Raw genomic sequence first — 16869 nt, forward strand, 5'->3', positions numbered from 1 at the left:
GAAGGATCATTCGAGATTCGAGATTCGAAATACGAGATTCGAAATACGAGATTCGAGATTCGAAATTCGAGATTCAATATCTAAATTAACCAATCAAATCATGGATCTGAAACCTGTATCCTAGCAACATCAAACTGTTCTAAATAAAGATCATTCGTACATGCTCTTTCCTACAAATAAATGTCTTAATAGCTCTTATAAAGTGGTTATAAAATGGTTAAATTAATATTTATGAATTAACCCCACACAGTATAAACAATTAAATTAGAAATAACACTGTTGGCTTTGCGAGTCTGAGTGGTTTTGTTTGCCCTGTATGTATTTCCCCCCGAACAATTTTAACCCGAAGTGTATTCGCCCCAACTGTGTAAAAATCGGCTCGCGAAGAAAGATCTGTTTAATCTAAATGTTTAAGCTATGAAACGAAACTCAAAAAAATAATCGACATGTCAAAATATAGGTTATGATAAAGTTTTAAACAATAGAAGATATAATGATTTACAACCTCAAAGACAAAAATCCAGATAAAAATAGTGTATTGTAGGGTATGGCAATGCCATTGTCGATATGAGAGAGAGAGAGAGAGAGAGAGAGAGAGAGACACACACACAGAGAGAGTTTTGTAGTGTCAAATTCAGTTTGATTTAGAATTTGAAATTGATTTGATTTGTTACAAGCATATATAGACAATAATTAAGCCTCTAAAACGAGAAAAGAGAGGAGGTAGCTAGGGTAGGGCAGACCAACTAGCAAGCTTTAATTTAACGGTGTTAGCGCACCTGTGATTTACATCGACTCTCTCTCTCTCTCTCTCTCTCTCTCTCTCTCTCTCTCTCTCTCTCTCTCTCTCTCTCTCTCATCACCTAGCATTTCCTTTTCCGTGAGGGGGCTTGGGGTATTTGTGATGTCCTACATTAGCTAGCGAAAATGATAAAAAAAACAACCATGAAATTTTCTTTAAATTGTGTGCGGATGTTGTACGCCAATAATCTGTTTTCAGTATATACATTTCAAGAGGGGGGGGGGGGGGTGTTACATGGTCCTAATTAATTTGTCAGTTATTCTGTCCCCACTTTGTTTTCTCTTCGTTTTCCAGGTTTTTTTTATTTGGCTCGGCAAATTAATATAAAACTTTCTGTGTGGCTCCATAACGATGCACTGTAGATAAATTATGAGTAGTTTTACTTTTGATAAACAGGTACATATCCGTACTTGATTTTTAATTTGACTCTTATAATCGGATTTAATATTCCAATAATTATAGGGTAGGAAAGAGTAGACGGGACTTTTTTGCGCATATCCTACTGTACCATTCATTCAACACAGGTATTAGCACTCATCGAGTTCGACTTGCTTTCCTTTTCTTTCATCCACTGGATTTAATTTAAGCTATTAATTTTTGAAAATATTTTGAATTTATGGCCTAATTATATATAAATTAGAGCTGCGCTGGTGCATATATTTACCCAAATGGACAAAAATATACCAAATGATTCTAAAAGTTTTGACAAAATTAGTTTTAAACGTACGACTCTTTTTTCAATTCTAATCGGGTATGTCCTTTAAAAAAATCTTGAACCACACACATTTTAGCAAATAAAACGACAATTGTTTCATTTTTTTATGGGGAGGGAGGTGGTGCCGGTAAAGGACATGTATTGCTTGTGGCAGTTGTGCTATACTCTCATTTGTTATAATAGGTAATACTACATATTGATATAAAATGAAAGTTTCCAATTACACTGTACATAGCTTCTATCACGCATTTTGACTCGTGCGATAGTTTAAAACAATTTTCAAAGCATTTAATGTAATTCAACCGATCATTTTTTAAATTAAATTTTCTGGATCCCCTCCTGATACGTCCGCCTTCTTGTATATTAGAATTACATGTACGTTGACCATATGTACACATTAACTTAATCGGCTATGTTATGGGACGATAACATTTTTTATCAATGTTTTTGCAGGATATGTAACAAATAACAGCCTATTTGTGGGTTTTTGCACTGATTATTTGAGATAATTTGCCGCCATCTTTTATGCATTCCACACACCACTCACAGTTTCTTTATTTGGTGTTCTGTGTGTATGGCGACAAATTGGTAAATTTGCACCACTCACCCCTTGTAGCTTCATCCTGATTACATTTTATCTGGCTAAGTGTAATGTAGTAGTATTAAATACACACATCTTTGTTTGCAGTGCTTATTTACATCTTTAGAGATTTACTTACAAAAAAAAGTAAACATTTGTATGACTTATATGTAATTATTGTCAATTTTGGTGCGGTGGGGGGTAGGGGCGTAGGAAACTACAGAGAAACTTAACTTGGCTGTGAAACATATGCTTTTATTCTTTCTTGTTGATATATCAATGAATGAATTATAACAAAATATATGTACAACAATTAATTTTGAAATATTCATGCACAATCAAATAAAGAATTTTACTGTTCTCTGCACAAGTATCGGCAATGTGAACAAATTGGCACTCTATCATCCCTACCTTTAATTGTAGAGAGTAGGTATCCTTCTATATTGAAAACAATTCCAAAAGTAAGACTCATAATAAGTTGTTTACTGAGGAAAAGGAAAAAAAAATTGTATTTATTGATAATTCCGTATGATGTGATAATATCTCAATGATTTGTTTATAATCATAGTACTAGTGTATCACTGTATGCATACATAAAAACGATAAGTAATGCTTATATTTATTAGTGAAACAGGACAGATTATTTATATTTACATGTAGATTATTTAGATACATGTACTAATCTTCATGCGGGGATCTAGAAAGGAGGGGGTCAGGGGATCTGGACCCCCTCCTCGGGAAAATTGGAGCTTATTAAATTTACATAGTAAAATTTTTTAAAATTGGCCTAGGACCCCCTACAGAAAAAATTAGCTACCCTTATGAAGTTCTCTACCATAACAAAAGGGGTGAATAAACCCGGGTTTTAAACTATTACTGGTGGTGAAATACCTTAGGGTTCAAACGCATCAGGTGGAAATGCACCAGGGCAAACAAAATCACTTAGATCCGCGAAGCACACTGCATTATTACTAGTCTACTTAGATATTCTGTGTAAAAGTAAATACAAATAATTATTTAGTTAGTTAGGGAGAAGTGAACATAGCATTTATTTGTATATAAGAGCATGTACGTATGATTTTAATTTAGAACAGTTTGATGTCGCTAGGATACATATTTTCAGATCCTTGATTTGATTGGTTAATTTAGATATTGAATCTCGAATTTCGAATCTCGAATCTCGTATTTCGATTCTCGTATTTCGAATCTCGAATCTCGAATGATCCTTCTCGGCTTTCGTACATATGGGATAAATAGAAAAATAAAATGCATCGCCAAACTTGCCAACTGTCTTTAACTTCAACCAGTTTAACGTTCTGCTCAACGGTACACAAAACTGAAAACATTTTACATAATTATAGTTTTAACACTTTCGCTTGTATTTATTTATTTATAAGGACACCACAAAGAGAAATATAACACTGCTATTTCATCATGTACATATATTAAGTATTTATTCCTCTTTTTAAAGAAATTTTATGTGTTCATACTGCTACTGAAATAACAAAATCACGATCTAGCAAGTTATATGGATTAACTTTAAATGATTCCTTGAAATGATAAAACTGCCCTCAAACGTAGCATTCGGCATTGAGTGACAATGTTTATTAAAGCACCAAAATTAACGATAGTGTTTACATTGCTATACGTTTGATGTCTTACTATATAATTTTACAAAAAATACTATGTTTGGGCTATTTTGTGATCGATCGAAACATTCAGCTTTTTCGAAAACATGGCGCGATTGGAATGACGTCAGACTCTCAAATACTATATAGTACATGTATATAAATAGAAGTATCATCCATGCATATATAATTGATTTAAGATTTTTTTGTCTTACTCATTGATTGTAAATAACGAGCCATTTTAGAAATTACCCAGCTGACATGTTTAATTTAGGAGAGATTAATTAAAAGGCAGATATAAATATTGATACCCCATTTGGGGGAAGGGAGTGGTTCATGTGGGCTATTTACTCAGTAACCATTTAACGCTACTAAATATACTAATGGTTATACAGTCAATGAAAAGCAAAGGGAAATCTACTGATTAAATACATTTTAGACTTAGAAATAGAATAGTACATACTTGAAGTAAGATTGAAAAAAAAATCAAATTGATATAGAATAAACTGTTGGTTCGTTCGCAATTCGTATACATGAAAATACCCTAAAAGAAAATTAACTCCTATAAACGAGACCTTTAAATTGTCAAAGTGATCTCGCCTTGTCCTCACACTTGGTGCCTAGTTTTTATATCGGCAATGAACACAATGATTGCTCCTGTTCTTTGTACATAAGAGTTACGTCAGTTCAAATTCGTCTCTGTTCTATGGTGCTCCATTTGAGTTTTTGCATCATAGATGTTACCCTGTGTAGTTTTTCTGGGTTGTAAGGATTGTCACCGAGTTCAACTCCTAACTATCGATGGTGGTCTACTATTTCTCGTGGCGTCCCCTTCATGACGTAGTTGAATGCTTTCTTTCATGTTGATGGTCCAAACTGCATGATAGCACACTTCTTAATGTTAAATGTCGCTCCAGGTCACTAGTGTGTTCAAGTCCCTCTGTAGCTGTTCATTGTTTGCCAAGGTCCCGGGTCTATAGATGACTTAGTAATGTGTGAATATTCGAATAGTTGAAGTGATGTTGTCTCCTCCTCCCCAACTTGAACTGCTTCCAAAGTTCATTTCAAGTCTAAGGATTGCATCACTTTGCAAACGTTTAATTGTAAATTATTTGTATTGTTCTCCATTAGATTCACATTAAATCAAGTAAACTTCATAATATCCGACAATATTGTATAAAATTTATGTTGTTAATATTCGATATCCTTTACATATATCGATAGTTTCTTACCAATTGCACTCTTGTTCTATATACACATGTACATATGTTAACACACATGCGATACATTCATGAATACACAAGCTTTATTTATATAAGGAAGAATTAAACTAAGAAAAAACATCAACTGTTGATTGACTGAATAGCACGGGTTGGTAAAGATATTTTTGTTTACATATTGTCCTTTGAAAAAATGTTAGATTATTGAGAATCAAAATTTGTTGTCATGTACAAATTTTGATTCTCAATAATTCAAATATTTGTAAATGACAATATTTTAAAATTTGACATTATACAATTCTTCTATTTCTTCAAATAAATTACATGTATTCTTCGAGTTATCTATATTCAAATTCAAATCAAGAAGCGTATGAACAGTTTCAAAAACCTTCTGCAATACTTAGGTCTATCTTATTCGTAATGGAAACAACTAAAACACAGCAGCAAAAACCGCAGCGTTGCTTTTATTTTTATATGCTCATAACAGTAATTTGGTCCGTCTGGAGCGTTTGGTCATTTTATTTTAAGATGTCTCAAACTTGATATGTACTTTCTCAGTAAAAAGCTAAACAGCAAACTTCAAATAAATTCTCCAAACCATAACGAAAAAAGTGCATGTAGAGAAAAAGTTACAACAGAATTACTGACAGAGTACAGTCAGAGTACAGTTCCCCTCCCGGTTTCATCAACAATTGGCCGGACTAATAGGCAATATTTGATTGGTATACATTGTATTTTATTGCCATTGTTTGCTTCTGTACTCGAAATTAATTGTGTGATGTGTGATCCTACTTACAAAAAGAAAATTGCCGATGTTGTGACGCAAAACTTTTTTTCAATGAGTAAATAAATTGATCCAACATAGTTATGGTACAAATAACGTTAATTCAGATCACAAATATTCCGTAATACAGATGCTGATTAATTACTTTTGTTCTTTATTTTCTATGTCTCAAAATTTTATCAACCGAGGAAGTGTCTAAAGCTGGTGACAAAATAAAAAAAATTTAAGAAATAGAAAACAGAAAACCTGACTGTCGTCGAGGAGTGTGCAGACACAAAGACTAACAACTAATAATTCCGCGCTTGATTGTTTGATTTTTACGTGCAAAAATAAAAAAAAGACATCTGTTCTGGAAATAGTTCAGTCGAAAAGTAGGACAAAGACGAGAGTCGCCACTATTTCCTCAATATTTGCTTTACACTTGTGAACAGGTCTCTACATGGCTTGCTCTGATTATTAGCTATGTAGTAAAGACGAAGCATTACAACAGAGGGACAAGATACGTTTCAATGAAAGATAAACGTTGGAGAAGATGGCCATTGCATTTATCTATCGGCTTCAAATGTTGACCTATGGATTACGATGTGTGGAGGGGGTTTGTTTATTACACCAAACTATTGGCCCTCAAGAAATAGAGAGGGGTTGTAAAATATTACTCTAAGATCGCGCAATAAATCCAAGAAGCATGGCATTTTGTAATACGCAAGGAAATGGAGGTTCATTTCTTCTGCAGAATTATCACGGTAGATTTTCTTGTCATTACCATTCACAAACGAGGATACTAGTAGTATATTAAATTTATTAAAGTAATCAATAATGATGGCGATTTTTTTCGTAGTCGTCATGGCAATCTCTGCAAGGCTGGCTTCTTTATTCAGGTATCCAAGGAATTACATTCCTCCAATGGTTTTGATGCATTGCTATGCAACTAACAGATACAGGCATTCTTATATATGTCACCTTATTTACATTTAGGAAAAACAACAACAACAGAAAAACAAAATAAATAGATTACATGCAAAATATTCAATATTCTTATTGCATTTGATTTGGCATTTTATAATATTAATCAATAGAAGAATGATTTCAAGGGTAAAAAATTAATTACTATAACTACTTGGATTGAAAAGCAAACGAAGATTTTTCAAAATTGCATTGCTTTGCTTTGTGTACATTCATTTGCAATGGTGTTGTTAACTTATGTTAGAATATATTTATGTTCATGACAAAAGACAATGAAGGTGAAGAGTTTCAGGTAAAAAAATAACCACGATTTATGGCCCTAATTCAGGTCACCAAAATACGTTTCTGGGTGAAAAACAACAATCACTACTTTTTTTGCTCATAAAACGCGTCTCTGGTGGCACACTTATCTAAACACAGCTTGAGAAATGTAACGTTTAACATTTAAGATTAATGCAACAGTGTAACAATATAGGATAGAGCAAATAATGACAGAGAGATTTAACAAACGGTTATATTCAGACCCACTATCGCTTGCTTTTTAATAAATCCCCCACATTCCTACTTTGGGTTTGTTTAACCTCTTTATGTATCTTCTCAAAACTATAAGATTAATTGTATAAGAAACGCATGACAATGAAACTTTTGTTCTTTATAAGGTCGCGTCGTACTTGTTTGACATCACCTTAATAAAGGGTTCAAAAAGACCGATTTATGACTGATTTCGTTTTAATTTGGCAAAATTCAGGGATATTAATTTTGTCAGAAATTCAAATGAGTAATAAAAACAAGGGTGAAAATTCCGGCAATTCCTAACTGTCTGAAATTGGGTGTGTTGGTTAACGTTGGACATTGGACGATGTCTTGACCAATATTATTCCAGTACGTGTTATTTGCCATTTTATTTTACGCCTTTTCTTACTTTACCTACCAGTATATCTTGCACTCTTTTCTTTAGTCTGAGTGAGATATATACATATGTTCTACGTAAAAGGCAATTTGCAAATGAGTTCTTGAGACGCAAAAGATTGTTTGAATTTCAATCTCAACCTTTCTTGGATATGTTTGCGTGTTGCTTATCCCAGATCTCGTAGTAATTGAGATCACAGCGAGACTTTACGGATACAGAAAAGAGTGTTTGGCGTTCTGTTGTGTTGGACTAAGTATCGTGGACACGACACCCTCTGTCTGTGTTGGAAGGGGGGAGAAATATGGTCCATAATAAATGAACAATCGTGCTTTCAATGAACGGGTGCCCTCAGAAAATTTATCACTTGAAAACGTTCAAGTTGTCTCACAAACATTTCTAAACATAACTACATAGATTAGGGCTTAAGTGGCCACACGGAGGACAGGGGAATACTCTTATACCTTGCTGTGATATGGAGGGGTGAGAACCTAAATACACCATCCTGTAACTGGTAGTCCCAGGACAGGAATTTACATACGCTATATTGTCATTGCAAAAGGTGGCGTAGTTTGCATTGTCACCAAAGGACGTGTATCTGGGTTTCATACAAGAATGGCAATTTTTAAAAACATCAAACCAGGATTCATTCAATCTCCTAGGATGACAATCAAACCAAAATAACACTTCAGAGATGTGAACCCCCTCACCTCCTTATTCTTGCCTAAAGCACGTGCTTTCAACCTAAAGATGAACCTCCCCTTCCCATCCTTCTTTCTCAGTTTCTCGCTCTCTTAAGGAATGACTAATTATCTGAAAATGAAACAAGTTTACGCGTTTCCATAGCAACATACACGACATTTTCTAAAGAAGCTGAGTTAATTAATTAATAAATACTTGGATTAAATCCTATTAGTATCTGTATTTGTTTGACATCAAATTAATTTCTGTCGTCTCGAGTTAATATTGATCCCCGGAGGATTCTGGCCACCATTATTGATGTTAAGACTTGGTTTACCTTCAGTTCTTAAATTCTTGGAGAGGACTCATATACGTAATAAAGTTTGGATTGCTATGTTTAGAAGTTTGTCAAACTAGAGGTCTACATTTTATTAAAATTCTGCCGTTTTATCAAAACGTGCCTACAGTTAAAGTCATTAGGCAAACAATGGTTTAAATCTGAAATACGTGGTGTAATTTTACCGAAATGACTGAAGATCTTTAAAGTTGGTCATTGCGTCTTACATGTACCACTAAAACGTAGTTTAGTTTTGTGGGGTAACTAATTGAAAAAGGAGAATAAAAGTTAAGAAAGGGTTTATGTTTTTCAAAATTCAGAGGAACTATTAACCGATATATTTTTTTCTACAACTTTTTCACAATAAAGTCTTTGGGGTTACGCCATTTGCACGATGAGGTTAAATAAACGTAGACCCTTAAAGAAAAAAAAGTAGCGTGATCTCTAATATTTAGTATAATTAAATACCGCATAATTGAAATGAACAGAGTGTAATTACAGACCAGATACGTTTTCCGCTTGAGAAGGCCAAAGTCGGAGGCAAATATAAGGAACCATAATGAAGAGACAACAATCTCATGAAAAGATGTTTTTGAACAGAGGGTGAATTACAGAGAGAGAGAGAGAGAGAGAGAGAGAGAGAGAGAGAGAGAGAGAGAGAGAGAAAGACAGACAGAGACAGACAGAGACAGAGAGAGAGGCAGAGACAGAGACAGAGAGAGACAGAGACAGAGAGAGACAGAGAGAGAGACAAAGAGAGATATTTTATATCCTATCAAAAACTATTGATCTAAGGAAATGGTTTTAGTATCCTTGGTTACCTTAATGTCTATTATATATATTCTATAAGGTCTAGATTAACAGGGTATCCCAATTGACTCCTGTTTGCTTATGAAACGCACAACACTGTGGTAATAAATACGGATATCAATCAGGCTCTTGCTCCTTTGAACCTTGGTAAGGAATAACAGTAAAAAAAAAGAACTCTCTTCCTTTTTGTCTTTTGTTCAAGACCATATTCTTTACGATCTCATATTATATACAAACAAGTATTTCCTGTATTTATTTTTACTTGAAATCATTTAACAAAGAAATATTTGTAAAGAATAAAAAAAAAGTATTATTGTCGACATTAATTTTGGACCTTTTATCTCAATTTTTTTTATTTCTATAGAATTATGTCTTATATTATTATTTTCTTTTATTAATTATGAAAAATAAGAGAATCTCTGATATTACCACCTGTATCAAAGGGACATAACTGGTACACCATGGTATTGAAGAAAATTTTCAGGAAGTTCTTTCGTCTACAGATGTAGAGAGCATAAATCAATGTTGTTTAAGTCAACAAAAGCATATCAAAGAAGAATCACACGAAAGTAAATATTGATGAAATGAGTAGAACTTTTCTATTAAAGATTTGGGCTGTTGAATAATATGTTCATATAGTTCTACAATCGTAGCTAATGGTTTTAGTGACACAGGGTGAGAGTAGTGCTAAAGTTTCCTTTTCCGCGACGGAATTAAAAAAAAAATCACTATTACAGCCGTCAAGGTGCTTGATTTACCGCGTATACGTTCTTTAAACTTTCTTGCAGAAATCATCAAGCATCTTAAAAAAATATTAAGATTTACATAATCAAAGCAATCAACAGCTTTTAAACATATAGCTAAGAGAGAGAGAGAGAGAGAGAGAGAGAGAGAGATGACATGACAACACCTCTTTACAATATTTACAGAATAAGAATGCAATATGACGACATGTCACGCGAGATCAGCAAATCATCTACTTAAGGTTGATGTTGTTACCATCTTGTTTATTCCGACACATCCACCTTGGTGATTAGAAGTTTACGTCTTGTGAAGAAAAAAAAAACACGTTAGGGTGGCAATTTATTGAAATTCAAATGAGGAAATCACTGTTTTATTCACATGTTTGGAACATAATTTTACAACCCATCAAATCTTAATCGATTTTTTAGCAAAATTAGCCCCTTCCAAGTTTGATCAAGATGCGTGCAAACAGTGTAAAATTGATTCATTCTGACAACATTTCCTATGTATGCAATCACATGGGCGACACAAGCTCCAAGTTCGTAAACTACAATAGCAGCAAATCTAAAAGCGCTAATGAGCTTGAAGGGGTACGTTCACGCCTTATATTGTCATATCAACCAAACATGTATTGAAACAAATCGTAACCATATCGACAAGATTTGATTGAAACCCGAAAAGGGCACTATGAATGATTGCAAATCAAAAATGTCAATGACAGGAAATCACAAGTTAATAACGAATATGATTATGTTTCTAAATCAGTCCCAAATAAGATAAAACAAGGATCGTTTTACCAAGTATATCGAAGCAGTAGAATTCTTAATCCACGATTTCAGAAATTTAGAATGACAGAGTGCATACGCAATTTGTAAAATTCTGGAGAACTTGAATAAAGTTCTTGTTCGCAGAAATTTATGGTGAGCTGAACTACTTCGTTCAAATGAAACTACGGATTCTCTACATTAAGTCATTCAGCCTTTATCAACAGTTCCATTGGCAAAGAAAGCGCATTCAAACGACCAATAATACGGTCTGCTCAAGTCTTTGTTAACGTACAAGCCGCATCAACGAGTTTGGAATATTTCACATTTCAAATTTTGTCAAAGAGAAATGAAACGTCCATGAATTATGAATAACTTGCCTGTATTCACGTTCATGTTTAAAACTCTGTCTAAAAGCGTAATGAATCCATTACGGGATATTAATAATACGTATGTTTTATTTAGAAGTGCTTTAAACCGACGTTAAACCATCAATTTCACATGTAACGATGGACTTTGATATTGAGGTAGGATAGAGATGCAAGGTTGTTCCCATGCATATATACAGATTAAGATTTATCTGAAGATGGCGTGACAATTCGGTATTTTACAACTGAATTTTATTATCGTATTTGTTCCTTGAATTTTATCTAAATTGACTTGGTAAACACTTTGTAAGTCGCGATGGAAGGGAAAACTTGCATGTAGACGCGAAGACTCATTATTAGTGTGGAAGGACGCACAGACTTTTGCCAAATTGTTTTCGCTTGGTTAATCCTATCCATAACACTTTTATTTTAGATTACTTATTCGTGATCATTCCAAAAAAACCCACCTTTTACACATATAATAGTTTTTACAACAGTTAGTCTTAATCAAACTAACTGAATCCTTGCAAAAGGGATGTATTTGCATGGGTTAAACTTTGAAATTCAACCAAGAATCAAATAAGCACAAGAAAAATACCGTAGTTAAATTGGGTTCCCGGTTCACAAGAATACCCAAATTGATACAGCACAATTCTGCTGCAGATGTCTATTGGTGAGCAATTATAAAACCAATGCTAACCAAAGATGATTGTAAATTAACATGCACATGGGACTGCACTGAAAATAGACACTTACGGTTTGCCGATTTTCTTGTATCTCTCCACCCCGGCTGCTACGTACTGCCCATCTTCTCTCAAATCATCGAAATTGGTAATCTTGTGCTTCCCTAAAGGAGTGTAAACGTTCCTAATTGCACCGAAACGGGGGTTCAGAGACTTCGTGGCATCATCTAGAAACGTGTCAAAGTTTCTGTAGCGTTTGGGGTTGACTAGCAATGATTTACTTTGGTAATGCTCGTCGCCATTGATGTAGAAATGCGTTGTGAAACCTTTACCAGCACCTCTCATATAATGTGGAAGTTCTGGGTCTCTGTATGCATGGTTTTCCATCATCTTTTCTGGCAGAATACCAGCCAACAGTATACACAAATATCAATGTATACGTATTTTTTTGTTATCTTTCTGAGCTCCTTTTTTACAGCGTTTTCACACACGTCCACGAAAAAAAATTCCTCTGAACAATGAGTCCTAGTGCAAAGATGTTTCTTAATTCATTTAAAAGCCTCGGACAAGTGCGCGCTCTTTGGTGATGGTCCTCAACAAAGTTCCAAATGAAAATGTCAATAATTACACTCCGGTATACCGCTAGTTAGACCATTCTTGTAATAAAGCCTTGGATGTCGCGTATCTAAGCAAACCTATGATGTAAACAAGGTCCTTCTTGTTTGTCAATCAAATCCAGACTAAAACCACGGCATAGGTAAATCCCGCGATTCTAGTAGAATTCCCAGCATGGCCAAGAAACGCCAAAGATCGATTTTGTTTTAGCTTCTTGGAGAAAATAAGTCCAAATCGTGAATAAAAACTATCGGGTGGAATATGGTTGGAGTACACAGTAAATTCCGAGTATTAACGCAATAACGACTCGTGTTTTGACAGCTTTGTCACCCAAACACGTTAAAAACAACCGTCAATAGGAATCATACAGCCAAAGACAACAAAGAGATTTTTGTGTGGAATCTACTCTTCCATATAAAGACTTCCCTTCTCTTTTTACCTTGGTTAGCAATGAATGTATTGCATATAAAGTCAAGATAGGTATCCGACCGCTATATAAGGCATTTAAGCCAGGTTAGATTATACACCTATCCGTGTTTATTCATGTTTACATTTATTCCTTAATTTTAAGCATACAGGATCGAAAAGTTATCAGCAGATAAATACATAAAACGCTACTTGATATACGACCAGCCTGTTAAAATCAATCTGTTCAATGGCCGAGGTTTACATTTTTCTATAGGGTTTGTTGATACTTGAGCATTTCTTTTGACGTGCTGGGTACAAACGCGGGGTTGGAGCTCGATAAAGGCAACACTGGAAACAAAACCAGGATCACGTTGCGCTTCTTTGTGCAACAAGTCAAAGCAGTCGGCAAATCGCAGGATGGATACAATGTATACTGTATCGAACGTCGAAGAAGAAATAACCGGGTTCTTCGCGTCCGCCGATTTGCCAACATGCAAAGACGTGGTTAGTATTATCAGTCTGCTGGCTGTTGTTGTAATTATTAGGACCAAGTTACTTACACAGATGCAGACCTAGCTATAAAGATTCATCAGGCGCTGCATATCTGTGGCATCAGCAATCGTCGCCTTGGAGTCAAAACATCCGCCACAGCCATTTAATGCTGCCGATGAGATCAGGCTGATATCGAGTCAAAGAACGTCTTTCTTGGTTCTTTTGGGTTATTAATTTTTTCCACCTCTCTCTCTTTAGTTCTTTTTCTCAAACCGATATGCGTTTGAAAGAAAGCGAGTCTTGAAACTCAATGGGTCGAGATATCGGTCAGAGTACTGAACTTCAACAAGCAATAAAACAAAAGTTCTTTTTATTAAATTTTCGTGAAGTATTACCACCATCATCATAAATGATGCAATTCAGGCATACAAACAACATATTTACAGTTTAAATAAGAAACGTTACAATTAACTTTTGGGGTGATTTAATAATGGTTGAATATATTACTCGGTAATCAAAATCTTTACAGACTTGAACGTTGCTTTAAAGGACGTTTACTAGACACAAATAATGGATTGCATTATATACAATAGAAATGATATGTATATTTCTCTTCTCAATAAAAATGCATTGCAAAAAGGTAAAGTGTATACTTTAAACGCTAATTCAAGATAAATAATTTTATTGTCACGAAGATATTACATGTACATTAGAGAATATCAAATTCTGTTATATACATAGCAATATCCCAAAGTATATCACAACGCTAGCGAAGGGAGACAATCGGCTTCTCTTTTAGATGAGCGGATCGCCACCCTTGGCTGGCAATATCAAGATACTTTGACAGATAAGTCTGAAGAAGTAAAAACTCAAGTCTCAACGCGGACTCTAAACCTGGGCCTCTTATTAGCAAGAAGGTTCAGTGCTTAACAGCCTGATTATTACGACACAAGACTAAATCAATATGTATTTAAAGAAAAACAACAAAACGTAATTTCCTGCGAATTTTGAATTTAAAAAAATGATGGTTACAAAAGTACAAGTCATTATATTATTACATCTTCGTCATCAGGGAACACAGTTATCTCCCAGGTGTGTATACCAAAGATTTCACCAGGAATCTAACGTAGAATATCCTACAAAATGTGCCCAGAGTTTTGACCATCTATGTAATTATTTGTACGCTGGATGATAAAATTTCATCGACATCTTACGGTTTTTTTTACCCTCACGAACCGAAGTCCCAGCGAAACGGGACATGTTTGACCAAAAAAAAAAAAACACAACAAAAAACAAATCAGCTTAATGGCAGTCATGATAGGAACTATCTGGACAATGTAGTATAATACCTGTAGGTCCTGTATAAATAAAAATTCATTTCCCCCCTGGAAATTCCTATGTTTACAATCAAGTCCCTTTTATAACAGGATGATTTTATAGTCATATTACTTGTTGAGCATTGCAGTTCTCAAAAGCAATTCTATTAAAAATTGTTTATATATAGGACATAACCCGACAATCTGAGGTTGCTATCACTAAAGATACAGCTTTTCTAGACAAATCGTTTTTAGAAGAAGTTTTAAAAGATTTGTCTCTATGCATTTCTATGACCCCCCCCCCTCAACGTTGTGACCCCATTCTTACCCCAGGGATGATGATTTGAACAAACTTGAATCTACACTACCTGAGGATGCTTCCACACAAGTTACAGCTTTCCTGGCTGATAAGTTTCTGAAGGGAATATTTTGATTTACTCTATATATTCCTATGTAAAAATTCAACCCATTGTGGCCCCACCGTACCCCGCAGGTCATGATTTGAACAAACTTGAATCTTCCCTTCCTAAGGATGCTTCCACACAAGTTTCAGCTATTCTGTCAAATCGGTTTCTGTGAACATTTTTAAAGCCCCCACTCTGGTCCTACCCTGTCCCCGGGTCATGATTTTATGAAACTTGAATCTACCCTAACCCAGCATGCTTTCACAAAAGTTTCAGCTTTTCGAACTCTGTTTGACCAGTTTCTTGGAAAATTTTTCTCTATAAATTTCGATGTGAAAATTCGACCCCCCCCCCCCAAAAAAATAAAAATTTGGTAACACTCTACCCCTGGGGATCACGATTTGCATAAACTTGAATCTACTCTAACCGAGGATGCTTTCACACAAGTTTCAGCTTTTCTGGCCGATCGGTTTCAGAGAAGAAAAATTATTTTAAAAATATTTTCTCTATATATTACTTTGTAAAAACTCGACTCCCATTATGCCCCACCCTACCCCCGGGGATCATGATTTGAACAAACTTGAATCTACACTACCTGAGAATGCTTCCACGCAAGTTTCATCTTTTCTGGCCAAATGGTTTTTAAGAAGATTTTTGAAAATACATGTACCTACAATTTTTTAATGATTTTAATTATCTCCCCTTGAAAGAGGGTGTGCCCCTTCATTTATACAAATGCTTTGTGCCAAATTTGGTTGAAATTATCCAAGTATTTCTGGAGAAGAAGTTGAAAATGTAAAAAGTTTAATTACAGACGGACGGACGCCGGACAAAAAGTGATCAGAAAAGCTCACTTGAGCTTTCAGCTCAGGTGAGCTAAAACGAAGAAAAAAAAGAGCCCCCCCCCCCCCCCCAAAAAAAAACCAAACCAAAATACCAAACAATTAACAACAAAATCGTGTGAAAATATTCAATTTGCACGATATACACTGTATATATACGTATAGTGCAGGCACCTTAAATAATAAATCCGCAAGGATGTCACAATCATCGCCAATGAAAGATAACATATCCATACTAAAATAAGTATTTTTCATGTTACTCCTTGTTGCTCTAGATACACAAATGTTTACAATCTCCCACTTTGTTTCAAATAATGTAAATTAATGGTTCAATTTATCAACATCACTTCCTAAATACCCCTAGTGTTAGTTTCAAACAGAATGACAAATTACTTTCTTTAATCTGTCTTGACATGCACATATAATCAAAAATATCTAATCTCAGTGGCCTATGAAAACCCAAGGTTGGACTGGACGTTTAATGGTTTGGTACGTCTGTCAAGTAGGTGGTAACTAACATCAAGAAATACTTGTACTTTATTGTGCACATCATGTGTTATAAATCACCTCAATAACAAAAGACTTATTTGCAAAATAATAACGAAGAATGGTCAGTCATTTTATTATATATAACCATAGAGAAGAGTAAAATAACTAACTGCTGCTTTTGTTTGAGATAATTCTACAATATCTTAACTTTTGTTAAGGATGTTTTTCTTATATGTTTACACCTATGTCGGTATGTTTACTGGAATTAAAAAGCAAACTGAGCCTCTTTCTGAATTTCCATGTAAACAGTTACTATA

The 16869-nt window shown here is 34.6% G+C and overlaps 1 protein-coding gene across 1 annotated transcript in view; it reads right to left on the reverse strand.

Moving 5' to 3' along the window:
- The window catches only part of LOC128162239 (doublecortin domain-containing protein 2-like), a 56613-nt gene extending 43461 nt beyond the window's left edge, over positions 1 to 13152 (reverse strand). The window contains exon 1 of the transcript XR_008240623.1: positions 12060 to 13152. The gene's annotated coding sequence lies outside the window, so the exon portion shown is untranslated. The remainder of the gene's footprint in view (positions 1 to 12059) is intronic.
- Positions 13153 to 16869: the final 3717 nt, after the last annotated feature.

This window comes from Crassostrea angulata, chromosome 1, assembly GCF_025612915.1.
Source record: "Crassostrea angulata isolate pt1a10 chromosome 1, ASM2561291v2, whole genome shotgun sequence".
In the NCBI taxonomy this organism is placed as follows: domain Eukaryota; kingdom Metazoa; phylum Mollusca; class Bivalvia; order Ostreida; family Ostreidae; genus Magallana; species Magallana angulata.